General features: G+C 34.3%; 1 pseudogene; it reads left to right on the forward strand.

The window, feature by feature from the left end:
* The first annotated feature begins 1,123 nt into the window (after positions 1 to 1,123).
* Positions 1,124 to 15,928, forward strand: LOC118267625 (uncharacterized; annotated as a pseudogene).
* Positions 15,929 to 17,775: the final 1,847 nt, after the last annotated feature.

Below are 17,775 nucleotides of genomic sequence, written 5' to 3' on the forward strand. Positions count from 1 at the left end.
TATACGCAAAAAATTATAAATGATGATGCTTAGTCTGGAATCAAAATTACCTATATAAAATTCAGAAAGTGAAAAGTGTTTGTTACATAGTATATTTGCTTCTCTGCTTACCTCTTGAGGGTATAAGAGGCGTGACGTTATGTATGCGTCTTCTACGTGTGAAGGTATACTACTACGTACATAACGTGCATAACTAGGTACATAATGGCATTACAATCGTATACTTTTATTATGTTCCTGTTCTATTGGCTATTTTCAGAACTAGGTTTGAATTCCTTAATTAAAAAGAAAATATATGTGAACAATGTTCATGTTCACCCGCTTGATAAGTGTGTCGACAAAATGTAGGTACCGTACGCTTGTTTTTTTACCGGTTACGTAGTACGTAGTGTTACTACGCGCTACGAGTTTGCTACGAGACCGTAGCCGTAGTATTAACAGCTACGTGTTTTACGTTGCTACGTAAAATGTAATTTTTGTTTCAGCAATATTCATTTATGTATTTCGTTAAGAATTTCGATTTCAATATTGACTTTATAAACATAATATAATTGCGTTTTGGTACACAAAATCCGGGTTTTAAAATTTTTAAACGAATTCTTATTAGACAACATTTTACAACTATATTCTAAGTGTCACTGTGTGAGATAACAGAATACATAAATTCTATATACAAAAGTACCTAGTTAGCTATAGATACACTTGTTATTTCTTCAAACGGCCCTGAAGATATTTTATTCCCTGCGCAATAAGAAACAATTTACGTCCATCGCTAAGCTGGAACGAACGAAGAGCCCCCGTGTCATAGAAACGACCTTGACCCACCAATTTCCACATCTCCGTAACAAATCAGACGGAAAGCCGTCTGAAGAAACCGTTTCCCCAAAGACTTTGATATTGAAAGACCCGCCAAACTTTTGTCACGGTACATTTACTCTGTTTTCTCGTACTTTTGGGACTACGCTACATTTACTCATGTAGTTTACTAGACAAAATAGTTTCTCTTAGTAATTGTATAACATTTTTTATTTCAGTTCAGATTTATTCACTCACAAATGTATAAGTTACAATCGATATAAATCTTAGACGAGACATCCTTAACCACATTACCATTTCAATAAACATTAAGAGCTATACAATACGTCGGTAATGCTTCTAAAATCAATTGTCGATATCTACAATCCGGCCCCGTTGGTCCACGCATAATCTATGCAACGCTCGCTGGGGTAGGGCGCGCGACCCTTATCAGTGCGCAGCGGGAGCTTGAAGCCTTCGCACGGTGAGTACGACTCCACAACAAGCATTTTCCCTTCTTTTTTTTTTAACAACCTCCTTGCTACTACACTGTATGTAGTACGTGCCTTTGACACTCGGAAAATGTTCTCTATTTGAATTTGAAATATAATGGCTTTTGTCTTTGTGTTTATTTGACGTTTTGTTTTTTTTTTCGTTTGCTTTTATGGTCCGGGCCGGAGATGTAGAGGCTTTGACTTTCGTCTGTATTCGAATATTGGACGGTTTGAGTTTATCTTGAAGATTGTTTACTATGAACTTGTAATGTTTAGGTAAAAGTGAGAACTAAATTTTTTGAGGATAGTTTGATTTTGATTTGCTGTTTATTATATTATTTTTGGGGATATTTCGATTTTATTATTATTTTAAAGAGCTTTTTTCTTGTATGTGTTGGAAATTTACTTTTATCTGAAAGACTTTATTTTTATTTTAGATAATTAATTTGAACAAAAACGCGATGAGGAATGTATATTTAAACGTTTGCAAATAATTCTTAATTAATAGCTTAAGCATCTTAATGTTTACTCATATACCTACATAGGTATGAAAAATATAAATATTTTCACATTATTTTCATAACAACTATCGTGGAATATACTAAATTAACTAAAAATAACGATTTGTTCACGTAAATACATTGAGAAAAGCTCTACTAGTTTCGATTTATAGAGGGACTCTTCATCATAAGCAACGCGCGCGGATTATCTATACATTGTTTTATTATAACATCTCTAGAAAAAGTTTTAGATCAGCATATATTTTGTAAACAGCATGTAATAATATAATAAGCAATAAACGTAAATGAACGTTATGAAAAACATAATTAAAGCCTTCTTAAACATGGCCTCCACACTCATTCAATTTAAGTTCTTAATTATTAAATAGTAAGCAGCATTGATGCATATATTATGCATACGGCGTTGCAATCAAACTGTGTAATTACTAACTACCAACTATAAAGGGAAAATAAAAGAAAGAAAATAAGAATACATAAGTACCTAGGTTAGGTTCGAGTATTTTGTATTTTTGTTGGTAGATAAGTAGGTACATACATACACATATGGAATATGGTAGATAACTAATTTTTATTTTAATGTCCATCTTGTGGATTATTTTAAAACATTAGACAAGTATGTTTTTAACGGAAACTAATACTTTCAAAGATAATCTGATTTGAAATCTCGCGGGACGTTACTTCTAGGTAACGGACGTTTTTTCTAAGTATTGTTATCTTATATGACAAAATAAAAAAATACGTGGCTAATATTTTTTCATTACCTAACTGATGGACTAAATACATTTTTAATTTTAATACCCCGTCAACATCCCTATTATGGAATATATGAATATGTGCATACTTTTCAATAAATACATATAACTGTGAAAGTATTATACATACATACATTTTACAGCTCCAATATAAAGTATTAAAACGAGCTACGTCGAGGAATGATTGATATTGGGAACTTCGGTATATTGCCCGTTTTTTATCCGTCAATAACGGGCCTTACTCAACGGTTTTGCGCGCCGGCAATACCTTTTCAATTAGGGCTCCCGGGCAGAGCCTAAAACTGGTATATAGATACAGCCTTGTACTTATGGTTGTGTACAGTATATACCTATTTGACTTGATGTGAGTAGGAGTATCTTTCTAGGTATATAGGTGTTGTATCCACATAGATACATAGATCACATTATTGTAAGATGTGTAGGTATATGGACCTTCGATTTAACTGTACAGTTAAAATTGCACAGTTTTATCGTAAGGTATCGTGTGTAACTTATAAATCATATTATAAATTGAAATGAGATTGCAATTTCTTTCAAATAAAGTCTCTTTTCTTTCTTTCTTGTTGTTTATCGAAACTTGTGAACTACAAGTTTTAAAGTCACGTATCTACCGTGAAGGATACATCCACGACAAGGACTACTTAGACACTGCTAACAACAGTGATTAATAATCTTTATCTTAAATTCTTAGATCTATTCTAAAATATAGTACTCGTAGTTACCAACTAAAAGTGACTAAGTATACAAACTGTCCGACTATAAGTGACTATACTATATAACTATAAAAACTGTAAATAAATCAGTTGCCACGCTCGCTCTGTAGATACTATCTCGGTTGGAAGTCGTCAGGTCGTAAAATCGCTCGATATTATCCTGCGAGGTATAAGAGCTCCGTGTAAAGCCGTCTCCGGGAATATTCCTACCTGCCTTCATTTTTATAAAGGGAACTATTTTATGAGGTAGCTTTGTAAAGGTAGTCTAGTAAGGAGTATTTATTTGCTTATTGATTACTTTTTTATACTTTATATAGGTCAGCGTTTGGTTACTAACTTGCTACACTAACAATATAATGAATTTATAGTTTTCATTCCGCTTGTAAATGTATTTTCAGCATACGGTGTGCAGCTAAGTGGCTTTTGTATTTGATTATCGATTATAAAGTCCTAAGATTTGACAAAATCATAACGTAGCTGTTTTTTTATTGCCCAAGGGGTGGGTAGAGATGAACGTATGCAATGTAACAAACACTTTGCACAGGTTGTGTGATGTAGTCTATACAGGGTGACTTTGAATTCGACGTATTCTTCCCTGGAGGTTATAGTACAACTAATTTCCTACAAAATTAGGCATGTGGTCCGTGGTTCGAAAGTGGCTAAGTAGAAAAAATCGTGAAAGCAAATATAACAATATTAACAATGTCTGTCTGACGGTCAGTCCTCTAGTAAAGCTCGATTCAAAGTGTAGATTGTAAATTCTTTGTAAAGTATTATGTTGGTTATTGAAATTCTTCCTAAGTCGTGAGGTACAATTCGTGAATAACAGCAATATTAAAGAATGTCTAAAATAATAACATTTTGATGAAAACTTATCATTATATTCTTTTCATTTAGTGATTACTATTCTAAAGACCCTTTTTATATTTTAATGAAATGCTTTGGAAGCAGCAAAAGGTTGCCGCTTAATGTTCTAGCTGATTAATTATGGATACAGGACAATACAGTTTAGTATGGATGAGCACCACATCTTTCTTATGCATCAGATTTTTTATTTCATAGTATAAGAGTGCTTTTCCACAAGAGATGTGCTATGTTATACTGCTGTGAATGTGTTTCTCTTCCATCAGTCATATTCATTAGAACACATAGTTGAGCACTGGGGAAATTGTTTGACGAAGAACTCAACTAGTTTCAATCCATGCTAGAAGCTCATATTCATGAGCAGCATTCCGCGACATACGACATCGTGTGAAACTAGTCGAATTCCTCGTCAAACAGTTACGTGAGTGAGCCGATGACATAATAATTAACTGATTTAAATTCATCATTATTTGTATCAAACCAGTCTTCCTAGTTTAGCCTATCCTTGTTTTTAGTCACGATATTTAAAAATGAAAACTATTATTATCGACAGAAACCTTCTTGCATTCCTGTACCTCTTGAAGTAATAAAAGACAAACAATTGTAATATAAAATCATTTGTCTTTTATTAAGACTTTGACTGCCAACAAAAATCTGTTGACGGCAAATCCTCTGCTAGCGTTTAATGTGTTAATAAAATTTGTGAAGATTTATCATATAAATTTACTCTATATCTGTCTATCTACTTCTACTTCTACAAGTCTTAAATGTACTCAAAGGACGCTCGCGTGCTTTGTATGAAGGCGGACCGGAATGGCGACCCATTTAGCTATTTATTATACGTTCCCCTATCCTTTGTTGTGCACCATATTCGCTGGACAATAATAATGTCCGAGCTTTGAAGCGTTTGACAATTAATTTTATAGAGGAAATAAATAATAATTCTCTAGATTCCATTTTTTGCGTTTCATTTATAAATATTTATTGATGTGTTTATTATTCTAATAAGAACTAAAATACTTAGACTGAATAATAATAAAAGCTAAGACTAAAATATCTAAGTTTCAATTAGATGGTCCATCAGTAGTTGGAATGTTCAATTGGAAAACGTCTTTGTAATTTCAGAAAGTTTTAAGTACTGGTACAGTACCGTAAAGACTCTGAGAGGTGGAACTTGTGGTTATTGGTAAACGACTTTAATTTCGTTGGGTTAATATTTATAAAAAATTTGATGGTAAAAGGCGCCTCATAGTAACGTTAGTCATCTGTTTATTATTGTATACTAACACAGACATGAACGCTTTTGTTATTATCGTTAAATACAGAAGATATTACACTATTACAATATTATAAATGTGAAAGTTTGTTCGAATGTTTGTCCGCCAATCACGCTAAAACTACTGAACGGATTTTGATGAAATTTGGTATACATACAGGGTATGAGCTGACTTTGGTGATAGAATACTTTTTATCCCACGGGAACGAAACCGCTGGCAGAAACTAGTAATAAATAAATGAAGCAGTATAATCATGCGGTCGTCCCATTAATTACTGGTCCTTTAGACAATGTTTAATTAACGAGGTGGCATCACCCTATGTTTCAAGCCTCAAAGACCTTGTCTCAGTATTTTGCGAACATAGATGAAATAATTTACTTCGTAGGCGAGTGTGAAACTCAAGTGAAAATAACAAAGGTAAGCCGCGTGGCTATAGCAGAGTATGATACATATGATAGTATGATAAATGGAGGCAAATGCCTCCATTTCTATTCTTTCTGCGGGTGTGTCAGGAACTGACTAAGAGACGATTAAAGAATAGTTTTTCAGTAATGTCAAATGACATGATATTAGAGACCTAGACCCAGTTTTTATTGATAAATCTGAAACTTTTAAACTAAGATGATTACAACACTTGTTGAAACTGTTGTCGTGGTGGCCCGGAGATTTAAAACGCCTAGTTCTCATGCATGAGGGTGCGTGCTCGATACCTACCAACGGAAAAGTATCAATGTTACTTTTTCTGAGTTATGTTTACTTTCTACGATTATTTAGACACCACTAACATACGGTGATGGAACACATCGTGAGGACACCTGTGCTTATAATTTCTAATTATAAGTTTGAAATCGCCAACCCGCTTTGAATAAGCGGGGTGATTAATGCCCATACGTTTTCCGTGTGAGAAGAGGCCTTTGGTCAGCACTGGCCACTTAAAGGCTGTCGATGTGATGTGCTTTGGAACGAACCCCTAGCTTCACTGACAGACAGGACTGACGGACAATTCAATTCGACGTTTCAAAAGTGCCTAATTTAGGATTATTGAAATAAATGCTTTGACTTTATGTGTGTAATGTGCCAAGCATGGAGATGATAGCAAACCTCCTTTAGTAGAGGAGACCTAAGGTCAAGCAGTGGACTTGCACTTGTTGCTATTGAAGCTTGTTTCTCTTTCATAATTATATCGAAGCTTTGAACTAAAATCTTCTCAATCTAGAAGGTAAAATGACCTAGAAAGGCGTTTATAGTATTATCCAAATCAATTTGTCTTCGACATCGCCGCTGCCTAGAATCGATAGGATCCACTTCAGTAATCAGGTCCCGATCTCGTTCCCCTCCAATGAGTTTCCAACTTTATGACTTTACACATAAAGTCCATTTTCATTTCGAGCTTAATATGAAGGATGGCATTAAGAATGATTGGCTTTCAAGAAATTGAACTATTAGTACTAATGTGATTACATAATGTTATGGTTATACCTTTATTACTATATGTTTCGAAGGCTATCGAGGCATTTGATACACAACATATATTTTTCTATACTATAATTATGATGAACATACATATTGACTGATATATGTCTACGATTTGAGTGGGTGGAGACAATTGTCCTAAAAATCGTAGTTGTTTTGTTTAAGTACATGATAAACGTATTTTTGTAGTTAGACACATTTATTCTAAAGTACAGAAATAGGTGCCTAGGTTACTATTACATATATTATATTATCAGCGTTCCGTCATTGGCTTTTTTTTACGCAACGAATCTTCGTCACTATCGTTCACGTTACCATCATCCACGTACTTTACTTTGTCCTCCATAGAACACATCCTACGTAAATGACCTTTAATATTTCACTGTTTACACTTATAGTTTTTGAAACGACACTGATTAGACTTATGGTTCAATCCACATATAAAATTACTTCGGCTTTATTATATTTAAAATATACAACAATTACATAATATTTCAGGGATTTTGTAGAAGTTTAAAAGTTATCAATATAACTTATTTTAGTAATTAGACCATCCCAAAGCGGCCAAACATTCATCAAACAAGCTCAAAAGCCCTCTTTAATTCTGTTCTTGTCAAAAATTTCTCGACTAATGGTTCGCAATATAGCCTCGTGAGGGCCTGAGGGAACGGGCGGAATTCCTCTCAGACCTCCCTCCCTCCCAGCGACAAAGCCTATTCAATAAGGACTGCGAATTGCGAAACTATAGAGCCGACGGGTTTCTGGACCGCAAAGTTTTTTATTTTAACTTTAATGGAGTTTCAAACTGTTTTTAATTAAATTCGTGAGACTTTCTTGTTCGTTAAAGAGGTCGGGTTCAGAGTTATGCAGACTACACAGAATATAACTTTTTTTAGTGCTCGCAAAATCATTCAAAGATACAACATTTCTCATAAAAGTACATGAACTATATCAAAAAATCATCTCAACACCGTCAAACGTCTTTATTTATCTTTACCCTGAACCATCCCTCTATTGGAACATTCAATTAGACATCCACACACCATAACTAACCAAGACCAAAGTTAAATTAGAACATCACTGTACAAACTACAAATATATGCCATGTCGTAGCTCGTAGCCCGTAGCGCGTAGCCCGTAGCTTCGTAGCGGCGTAGCGTCCTTGCAGGCGACAGGGCATGTGAAATGATTAATTATCATAGTAGGAGCCTCCCTGCCATAGACTAGACGTTTGTTTACTACAATAGCTTGATGTACTGTGTCTTCACGCTTTGTTAAAGGCTATTGAATAGAATTCTGTGACAATATTGTATGTATGTGGGTGTGTATTGTGTGAGGCTGTGTACGTAACTGTAAGCGATGTTTAGGTTGGTTAAAAGCTATTGACGATAATGTTTTATTGAATGTATTTCTTTTCGATTGGATTTAACATAAGTGCTTTTAAAGGATGATTATGAGTCAAATGTTAATTTCGATATGAGGATTTCGGAAACTTAACACTAGGGTGAGATGATCCCGGAGTTGCGGACTGCCTAGCAGATTACTGGGGCTCTGGTTCGAAAAACAGGAGTAGGAACGAGGTGGTTTTTAGTCAGTAAGAGTCTGACACTCGCTCTCGCCTCGCCTAAGGTGAGAGAAATCATTGGATGATTTTCTCTCCTCAAAAAAAAAAGAGTCGGTGAGACGATGTATAACACTTTTTTGTTGGTTTAATGGTTTACACTAGATACATAAAACTACAATACAACTTATCATCACGCCTATCTATCACAGCACGCCATAGACAGAAAAAACTAAATTGGAAAACGAAACGATATTGGAATTTACTTTTAAACTTAATATAAACAGGTATCTATGACTACCTCTATTTAACTATTGTTCTGCACACAAAAACACAACTATTTCAAATACAATTCGCTGATAACATGAGTCCTGTACGACCGCGTAAGTTAATGAACCGCGAAGTTTGTGGCAGTCATCAATTCGTACCGAGATACGATGTTTCAGTGACCGGCACGACTGGGGAGGTCACAGAGTTAATGACGCGTTCATATACATGTAATTCTACGTTATTCGATGACATCAAACGATTGAAATCGTGGCTTTGTTTATTATCTTATAATGATGAGGTTCATGTGTTTTCTGATGGGTATAACCTGGATGTCTTCAAAGCCCGAGTGAATAGGTTGCTTATAGGCATACGTGCTCCATCGTAGGTCGCATCATCACTTACCATCAGGCGAGATAGCGGCCAAACGTAAAAAAATTACATTCTGGTGTCAATGAAGCAAGTACCGTACAACAAGAGAACAAGATTGTGCTCTGTGACTTTTTTATTGGTAATAACGTCGGAGGTTGGCCACTATCGAGTAAAATTAGAATGGTTTTTAAGTTTTTTATATAGAGTGTACTTAGTAAAACAATGATTTAACCATAATTTTGGTAAATGAAATCAAGATTTGTTAAAGTAAAACGTATTGTAACAAAAAATGTCGGCGTATAAGAGTGTACCTCTAGAGAACGCTTCGAAGTATTACATTATTCATTATATTCCCTTCGCTTTGCGGGCACCGAGTCGGAGTTAACAGTATATAGTATACATTTAATGGTACATTCTTTTACCGAACCATTTCATTGTTTTATGGTTATAACAAATCTAGAAAAATCTTTTTGTACAAGTTTTAATGCACCTACCACAAAGACTAGTTAGACTGCACTGTTGGCGCGGTGGCTGGGCAACAGGCTGTCGTGTAACGTGTAGCGTTGTCGATTCCTGCACTGTGTAACTCTTTGGGTGATCCACAAATAGTTTTTTCGGGTCTGAGTGTCACGCTTTTATTTTATCCATGGTGTCACGTGTATGTGAACTTATTTGTTTGTAAACGCACCCGTGGGTGCGTTTACAAACAAATAATTAAGGAAATAAATCTTGCGTTTTATAAATGAGAAAGGAAAGGAGAATGAATAGGCTTTAGTGATCTCAACATTATCGAAACATACCTGCTTTCACATCCCTCTATATACCCTACCTAGAACAACTATATAGCGTCTTGTTATGTTACCGTACTACAATTACAAAGAAGTCGTTCGATAGCCCTCGGGAGAGGTCGGTCCGAATCGCACCGCCATCGTATCGACACACCCATCTCCCGCCAAATGTATTGGAAAATATACTGCTACCAACTTCGCGGCCACTCGTAAAAGCTACGCCGTCAATGTTTACAGTTTGATTAAGCGCTTGTCAGCTTGTGTTTATACCTACAATGTATATGTCTATTGTGTATATGTACATACGTGTATGTTTTTACCTTGTGGTAACTACTAATCTTAGTTATATTATGAATGCGAAAGTTTGTATTTGTTTGTTTCTTACTCAATAACGTAAAAATGGCTGATTCTTGCCTTCTCCATGCAAGAAGAGGCTTTGGTTAGCAGTGGCTACTAATAGGCTGTTTTGATGATGAAAAGTACAGCTTGTTACTTTCATTCCTAAAATACATTTATCGAATTCCTAACTCAATAAACGCATTACACTTTGTATTCGCAGAATAGTTTGACACAAAACTTATTGCCAATAAACTAAATATTCGTCAATAAGTATTAAACAATTAAATTTGTAAGTTTCCTAAAGTCATTAAAGACTTGTATGGAATTCGTACCCCTTTTGCACCTTCATACATTATTTACCGAAATTACCGGTAAAGGCAAAAGTTCTCAGAAAATGCCAATCAGTAATTACGGTGGCTTGGAATCTAGGTCTTTCATCAAATATTCCTTCACTATTAACTATTTATACTATTATACAATAACTTCAACATTCGATTAGTTATTCCACTTATTTTCTTTCTATATTTGTACCCATAAAGCTCCGTAAAGGTATAATTTTTGTTTTAAATACCTATAAGTCACATTCACATTCTTTGGTTTAATTATTTGAATAGAAACCTTAATAACACCGCAGAGTATTTTTCATCTTCTAGATTTTGTATTACGTAATTAGGAACTCTGAATTCGGAATTTATTGCCGGGTCAAGCCAAAAATTTGACAGAGAAAGGACATGGCTAAACCAAAGTATGGACGTCGTAACCCGTACAAATAAATATTGTATAAATATGGTGCCTAGCAATAAATAAAGCTGCATAATTAAAAATTGATATTTTGTAATTAAGAAGGTCCAGAAACTTGGCATATCTGCGCAATCCTGAAAATAAAGTAGCGTTCCTACGTCAAACAACGTTACAAAAACTTCAAACCACAACATTGCTGTGAACTTTTATCAAGGCGTTTTGATGTACCTGAGCCGAAAGTTATTTATATATGAGGTAGATAGGTAAACAATTCTGCTTATACTAGATAATGAACACAAAGTAACCAAGGACAGACACAAAATTATATAGTAAGATTGTGCAATCTTATCTATACATATAATAAAATCGTAGAAAAGTGCTGTCTGTACATTGAAAATAAAAATAAAAAAAATAGCAGGGGTTATTGTTATGTCGATGTCGAACCCAAAAATGTAATTAACTTTTTTTTGTCTGTTTGTCTGTTTGTCTGTTTGTCTGTTTGTCTGTTCGTCTGTGCGCGCTAATCTCAGAAACGGCTGATCCGAGTTGGATGCGGTTTTCACGAATATATTGTGGGATGCTTAAATTTACATTTAGTGTTTGTTTCATGTCAATCGGTTCATAAATAAAAAAGTTATGTCAAATTAAAGAATCACGTCGAACATTCTATGCTTATACCATTAATCTCCGCAACTATTTGACGGATTTGGTTGAAATTTGGTACAGATATAGTTTAGAACCTTAGAAAGGACATAGATATATTTTTATTTCAAAAATCAAAAAATAAAAATAAGAAATAAATTATTTATAAATAATTCTATGTCGATCGTTACACGACTTCGGTTCATGTTATTGTTTTAATTTATCGAAAAAAAGTAAATAAATAGTAAAAAGGTATGAAAAAAATAATATCAATATAATAAAACTTTAGTACAAAGAAAATGCTCTAACGGAGTATAGATAATTCTATGTCGATCGTTACACGACTTCGGTTCATGTTATTGTTTTAATTCATCGAAAAAAGTAAATAAATAGTAAAAAGGTATGAAAAAAATAATATCAATATAATTAAACTTTTAGTACAAAGAAAATGCCCGAACGGAGTATAAATAAATAATCCAAGTTGTCTTTATCCTCGATAGATGGCGTTGGGATCGAAATAGATCGCGCTATGGTTTCGTTACATTCATTTGGTTGGGTATCGGCCGAGCGCTTCGGTACTATCGTAGAAAAAGTGTATTATCAGTCGTATGATTATTTGTCTGTAGTGGTCCTGCTGTTTCGTATATTCTAAATTGGTTTCGTTGTATTTGTCAATTAATAAGTTTATTTGTTGGGTTTTCCTGGTTTTTTGGTTAAACTATTTAACGTAGGTTTAGTTTGATATCGATTATTAGTAGTTACTGTAGTTAGTTTTTTTAATAAAATTGTAAGTCTAATTTATAAATTAATTAGATTAGATTTAAGTCGTTTCTTTTAAATTATTTAGTTTAAGCTTGGTTATTATAGCATAGAGGATATGATAGATAATAGAAATAATAGAGGATATAATAGGTTGTAATATAGTTTCTTTTTTAATTTTTATAAATTCGTAATTCGTAGCTTTCTTTAGTTTTAAGTTAGTTTAAGTCCGTTTTTAAACTATTTTTTCAATGCCCTAAGTGAGTATACATCTATTAAATTCAAACGCAGAGCTCATTATGTTGATTTTTGAAGAGTTCCCTGGAATATCTTCCACACCATTTTTGAAGAGATCCCGCGAGATCGGGAACTATGTGGTTAAAACCAAAAATTTGCCGGAAGTCACTATTCCACGCGAACGAAGTCGCGGGCAAAAGCTAGTACAAAATATATATTTTGTGTCGATCAAAACATTTACAATTATTTGGTTTCAGAAAAAAGTCATTATATTACCGTTATTAAAAATTGATGTTCGTTTAATTATTTCGATTTGATTTTCGGGGAAACTAATGTCCTAATAATAGCTTGCAGTACCTACTTCCGTGTTGACATGTCAAACCACAACAGAAAAAAATCATTTATGAAACTTATTTTTGTTAATTTTTGTTCACCAAGTTATAAGAATTAGCTAAACACAAAATAATTCATAAGTGAATATTTAAATGATACGGGTTAGCGTGAAATTCGTACGGTATTCTTGTTATTATGCCTGGGTCAGTCATTTAGCCATCTCCTTTCACTGGAAAAAGATGTCTAACTCAATATCAAATTAATTCACTTTAATGCATTCATGGTGTATAGAGTGGTCTACAATTTTAATATAGTAATATGTCCCAACTATGGGCCTCTGTCTGCTCTAATTGAAAACAATGATGTATCAACCAATATATGACAAACTCTTTTTTCCAAATCCTGCAATTGCTCTGTACAGATGGCGCGCTTCGTAACGATAACCCCTGACATGAGCGAGGCTGTGATACTGCACCTGCGGAACAACTTCTTCGCTGACGAGCCCCTGAACAAGGCGGTCTCCCTGTGCCAGAGGGGGGAGCCTCACGCGGCGCTGGAGAGGCTCTGCGCCGTCACCATCGCTGATGGATTGTCCGTCGCTGCTGTTGAAGGAGATACGGTGACTAATCAGTTGCTTTGTTAAAAAGAGTTCCTTTGTTATAGAATTAGTCTATAATCAGTATGCCATGTCTACATCTGGTATGACACCATACCATGATCATTTGAACTCGGTGTTATTGTTATTATTTAGGTATGTAAGAAAAGTTTAGTTACAATGTCAAGCCATTTTTTTGCGGTCTAAAATTGCAACTAATGCTGTATAAAAAAAACACTGATACTGCCGCACTTAGAGTCATTTAATGATTACTTAAGCTATTCCTTAGTAACGATTTTGTATTGAAAACAATTACTAAGGACTGGTTTAAGTAATAATTAAATGAGTCTGAGTGCGGCAAATACTAATTTTGTCAAACTGTCCATATAAATACGTACCTAAAACTGTTTGCAGGTGTTGGGAGTGGGTCTGAACGGCATCTTATGACCCGGAGACATCGAGCAGTCTATCGAGAAGATCCAGCAGTCCTCCGACGAGAAGTACAACAAGATATTCACCATCTTGTACTCTGTCAGCCAGGAGCTGGATCTGTTCAACACGTTTCAAGTAAGTTCAAGTTTCAAGTAACTTCACATTTTATAAACTCAAAAGTGTTCGAAAGAAGTTGGTTACTATTGAAAATAGGCAGATTTTAGTCAACCTATAACCCATATAAGCCAGCGACAGCCAGACAGCGAGGAACTCCACTAAGTTCAAGCCATGCTAGACATGGCTTGTAACTAGTGGAGTTCCTCGTCAAACAGTTACGTGAATAAGCCAATAGTATAGGTAATAATTAAGTCAGTTGAAAAAACTTGCTTTATTAAAATTCTAACAAATAAACCTCTCCTTCAATCTACATAATTATTATATTCATCCAGATAAGGTCTCCCTTAAATCAAGTCTGATCGACCATTTCGTATAAATTCCAGGTGGACAAAATTCTGGAATGCAGGATCATCTCCGTGGATCAGCAAGCAAGGGGACGCGGCCTGGCCAAGGAGCTGATGTCTCGCAGCATAGATATTGCTAAACAAAATGGATTTAAGGTATGATAGTGATGAATAGAATCCCTCTAAGACTGAATCCAAATGATCGATTGATAATAAGCAAAATCTTGTCGAGAAAAATTAGGATGCAAGAGCAGATTGTAAATAGAAGCTATATCTGCTTACAACTGTTGTACAGTTTTGCAGAAGTATAACTTTTGTAACTTCTACTTTTACATACATACATACATAACCTCACGCCTGTCTTTCTTGGGGGCAAGTAGAGACAATGGGACGCCAATTGCTACGAATCGTACATACCTCTTTCGATTCATCAACAAACGTCAGTCTTTTCATTTTCATAAAGCTGTCTACACAATTAATTAAAAGTGTTTTAATTTGTTTTACTTAACCAATACTTAAAACATTCTTAATTTTCTATCATTACTTTATCCTCAAAGTTAACCTCGCCATAGTTTTTGGGTATCACTGTATTGTATATGTGTACCAGTAGTGGAATTTCCCCCGATCGTAATTTATTTTCTTATTGTTTTGATGTGAGTTCCCCTCCTTTAACGCCATGGTATATCTGGCCCCGCGCTGTCGGAACCCCTCTCTTGCTCCACTGACCTATATCTGTCACAGTAATGTGTATGCAGTACATACTTACGATAGTCACGCTAGTAATGTTTGTTATTTATCTACAAATTTTAATGAACAATTTTTAAGGTACACTTCGGTAAAATAATTTAGGTATAAGGTAATTTAGGTATTATTCATCCAAAAGGTGACAAAATTTCTATTTAGTATATTATTACATTTCTACAGAAAGATTTTGAAAGCCGCCTATTACATGGGACTTACAACACAAATGGTGAAAACTGGGTGTACATTGTATAGCGGCATTACGTCCTAATATGTACCTCTGCGTACCCCTTCGGGGATAAAAGACGTCATGTTTGAACGTTAGTTTTTAAAATATAATAATATACGATACGCTACATACTAATTTCCATTTTCCCTTTTTTACAGCTGTTCAAAGCGGACGCAACAGGCGCGTTCTCGCAGCGTATCTGCAGCTCCTTGGGCATGGAAGTGATCCGCACGGTCCGCTACGACGAGTACCTCGACTCCTCCGGCACTCCCGTCTTTAATGTCCCTCCTCCTCATGAGGCCCTCGCTATCATGGTGAGGAAACTACCCTGAAGGAAGAGAGAGTATGAGTTTACCAGTATTACAATAATTTGTTTGATTAATTGTCGTGACTTGAGGAAAGGTTGTTTTGCAATGTTGTTGTGTTAATGTCGTGTCGTCACTCACTATTTGTAGTCAAAATGTCATAACGATTAGAAATGATTCTTATGGCTTTTTTTTCAAAGGGGGAAAATCATCCTATGATTTTTGAGAGACGAGAGGGTGTATCAGACTCTTACTGAATAAAAACTACCTTGTTCTTACTCCTGCTTTTCGAGCTGGAGTTCTGGTAAACCTGCTAGGTAGTCCGTAGCTCCGGAACAGGCAACAGCCCTACTGGGCCCCATCTGAGGTGGTCTGATGGCTCTTTGAGGCGCACATATTCTTGTGGCTTTAGACTGTCACAATGACAATAAACATCTCATACCATAGGCTTTGTGTCACATGGGTAAAATAAAAGCCCAATAAAGCCATTGTAAGAATATTAAATGCTCGTTTTGATTTAGATCTGTGCGCATATTATTCGCGTATTATACGAAGTCGTGTTCAAAGGAATTTAGTCTGTTTGGTTGTCACTTTTAATAAATATTTGTTAAAATATCGAATATCACATATAGGTAACAGTAAGAAAAGTAAATGTATACGTAGATATAAAATGATTTACTCAAAAATATTGTAAACTGAACCTAATATATAGGGACACAAGGTTTGTTATTGTAGAATGTAGCTCTATCTATATTCTCTATACATTTTATTTATAGTTGGTGTTTATATAATGTTTAGAAAATAACATGACTATAGATATTGTTTTTTATGTATGACATAAATATTTATCTATACACAACATCACGCCTTTTTACCCCCGAAGGGGTAGGCAGAGGTACACATTACGGGACGTAATGCCGTTATATAATGTACACACACTTTTTACCATTTGTGTTATATATCCCATGTGATAGTGGTTCATCCTTATCACATGAGATTTATTGTCTATAGAATTGATAATGAATAGATTGAAAGCAAATCCTTCTAATTTTAAGTAACAAATGACGAATGATCAAACAAATCACAATGTTTGACAGCTGTCAAACGTGACAGCTGGCAAATATGACAGCTGTCAAATGTGACAGCTGTCAGTTGAAATTAAATTTATAAAACTAAATTTTGCTGAGCAAATTGTTTAAAATAATGACAATACTGCTATTAAATGTCATGTTATTTCCTGAACATAGAATTTTACGTATGTTAGACGTGGCCAGATTGACCCGAGCTATAAAATATTAAAATGGAACCCCGGTATATAGTTCCAAATTTTTGTAGGATTTTAAATAAATATTTTATTGTGAAAACTCCGTAATTGTATGTACCTAACTACTTAGTATGTATCTATCTATACTTATACCCTAATACTATATTTTCTATACATATATAATATTGCATTTGTACTTGTCTCGAAAGTTCTTTGTTTATGAAGTAAATATGTGTAAGTTTATATAAAATTAAGAATATGTATGTATTATATCTGTCTACTTATAAACGTTCTACTTAAATTTACACTAAATCTTTTCAACTTTGTATTTACTTTTACTAAAAAAAAAGTTTTTTATATTTATGCTACATATTTGTAGTAAATATACATACATTTCTGTAAACCGTAGTTACTAATAAATGTTATTATTATGATGTAATAATAAATAATAACGATTAAAATTAATAAATGATCTTAATTCAAAATCTCTAACTGATAATTTCAACAACTGATCTTAATCCAAAATCTTTTGATAGATCTTCATTTTTGACAGAAACTCTATAGAACTAATGTCAAAAATTGATCTGTAAATTGTTCTAGTTTTGACTCAATCGATCCAACGTCAAAAATCTATCTCAATATAGAGATTTTGGGTTAAAATCGATTATTAAATAAGTAAGTAATTTCAGCCATAAAACGATATAAAAATAATAATTAAACATTGTCGCTGACGTATTTACTATCTGTGTTAGTTATGTAGACACTGTTGTTGAAGTTGTATTCAATATAACGATTACAA

Source organism: Spodoptera frugiperda, chromosome 6 (genome assembly GCF_023101765.2).
Source record: "Spodoptera frugiperda isolate SF20-4 chromosome 6, AGI-APGP_CSIRO_Sfru_2.0, whole genome shotgun sequence".
NCBI classification, from domain to species: Eukaryota; Metazoa; Arthropoda; class Insecta; order Lepidoptera; family Noctuidae; genus Spodoptera; species Spodoptera frugiperda.